The following is a 2,689-nucleotide window of genomic DNA, read 5'->3' as shown; positions in this document are numbered from 1 at the left end:
TCCTTTAAGTCCAAAATACAGGACTAGACTGATGGGTGGACTTTTTGAAACCTGTAGAGAAAAAGAGGATGCATAATATATGACATATTAAATGTATAAATAAACAGGGCATTTGAAAAACTTATTTAGGCTTCTCATGCGATGTATAACATTTTAACAGGCCATTTAAGCATCACAAATGTATAATGATAGTTTCACTGTTGACATTCTTATATAGGCAATAGCCTATAGGTAGGATTGATGTTGATTTTTCAAGATGGCAGCAGTTTTTATGATTTTTAACACTTAACTCCTTCATCTAACGTTGTACAGCCTTAAAAAATTGGCTTAGATGAGCTCTCATTCACTTAGCAATTCCTGTGGTACCTTTAATGTGGCCTTTACTGTAGCAGGAGAGAACAGGCCTAAATTCAAACTTTTGCAAAATTCTTTGGATTTCTTTTTTTCCTTCTTTCTTCTATCAACATGGAAACCCTTTTATACCAGGGAATCGCTGGAGTTCACTTTTACATCATTCCTTTTTGCTTGGGTCAAGGACAGGACAAATGGTTTCAAACAGAAGCAAGTACAGAGAACAAAATCCAGCTGCATTTGCTTATCCAATATCTGTTAATCCAGTTGTTGGTGTATCTTAATACTGCAGAGTACTAGTCAAACAGACTATGCACAGGTCCATGTCCCATCACATTCTAAAATTAATCTTAGTGACATTGTAGCATGTGCTCAGAATATGTGTAGTTGTGCCATGCATGCTAAGAATTGCAGTTCTAGAAATAACAAGCCCTTTTACAACATAAGAGCAAAACCTACAGGTTGCTTGCAAACCAAAAGTTTAGAGTCTGAATCAGGATGACACTAGCCTCAATCAGTTGTGACATTAGTGCTGGATCATGTCTTTTGGGCAATCAGTCACAATACAGTCAAGGAATCAGTTGCCACACAATCATAAAAAGGTCTTGCACTGATTGAGGCCAGAGCATCGGACATGATCAGCAATGATACTTGTTGGGACCGTACCTGTACAGATATCAGACTTGATTCATTCATTTTGGGCAATATTGCTGATTCAGGCATGATTACATTTGGTTGTGTATAAAATTCATGCCGCTGTTGCACCATCTACATGTATGATATTTATTATATTTTACATTTCTTCCTTACATGTTGTATTGGAAAAATAACAAGCCTTAGCAACCACCAACTCCAACACCCTTACACTCACTTTGCACTGTTGTCACCAAGTAATTAGATGCAGCTATCACCTTTTATCATCAGGTGTTACATGTATCACATGTGATTACTTTTACACAGTATTAGTTCTATTTACATCTCGTGTTAATTTGTGAAAGAAATGGCTTCTAGGCTTGCTGAGAGTTCCAGAACAAGTTTTAGGAGTGAAGAGAATGATGTACTGTTACAAGCTTATGAACATGGAGTGAAAAGTACTGGAGCGTTGCACGGTGCTCAGTCAGCAGAAATTAGCACCAGGATAAACAAACCTGTTAGTGTAATCAAGGTAAGTATTGATAACAACTTGAGACGTCGGAATACTTAACAAGTGGCTTGTGAATCAGTTATTAAAATTATTTTTAAGTCTGACTATGAATTAGTCAGTTTGCTCTTTGCCTTGCTCTAAATTTTCACACATCTCTTGTACAATTGTGCATTAGTGACTAAATGTATTATTCTAAAACTTCACTTAAAAATAATTGTATTAATTTTGCACCAGAAGGAAGGACTGGGATATTGTTATTATTATTATTATTATTATTGTCAATCTTGTTTGTTTGCATTGTTTTCTGTTGTCTCTCGTTTTTTCTGTCCTTTCCTTTTAGCGTCTCCTTATATTCCCCTTCCTTTCTCTGTTGTACTCTAATGAAGAGTAAATTATACCTACAGAGTATCCAACGGCCCCATCACAGCTGCTGCATGTTTGTGGATTTCTAGGAAGTGACGTTCGGGATACTTCTGTATATTAGCAATGATAATGTTGTCATAACAACAGATCCGTATAAACATTAATTGAAAACTACTGAAGTATGCAGAACGTGACTTCCTAAAATTCCACACACTTGCAGCAGGCCTCAATATACTCTCTGTAGTACTATTTAATCTTGCTCTCCACTTATGTCTATGTATTAGTGTTTTGTGCTTATTATAACTATTATTGTACATGTACATCATTTCTATTTATACTAGTACGATTAAAGAATTATTGAAATGATTTATTGTCACTTTTTGTTGGCAGGACTACCAGAAGTGGAAACTACCAGACCTGCAAGTCATTGTCTAGTATTACAGATTTTTGTCAAATTTTAATTACAGAAGGGCTAAGGCCGCAAAGCGGCTGAATGCTATTCTGGATTATATGAAGAAGGTGAAGTCGAGCATATCAATGGTGTTTGGCCTAGTTTTCTAAATTTCAGTGAGTTTGTAGTAATAAAAAGAATTTACGGTAACTCACTCCACCTATGGGGGGGGCCACACATTGGCTATATAAGCTGCCTCACGCCTTGACCTCATTGGCCTTTGCTAACGGTGAAAATAAAATAATTTTGTTTTACAAAATGAATTTAAACCCAATAGAAAAAATTAATGATCATTATTTGACACTAAGTGAAGTCCAGCATATCAATAAACACTTGGTGAGGGTGGGTGGGAAGTCCCATTGATATGCTCCACTTCACCT

This window comes from Amphimedon queenslandica, unplaced genomic scaffold (genome assembly GCF_000090795.2).
Source record: "Amphimedon queenslandica unplaced genomic scaffold, v1.1 AMPQUscaffold_13449, whole genome shotgun sequence".
NCBI classification, from domain to species: Eukaryota; Metazoa; Porifera; class Demospongiae; order Haplosclerida; family Niphatidae; genus Amphimedon; species Amphimedon queenslandica.
Note: the sequence above shows the minus strand (reverse complement) of the source record.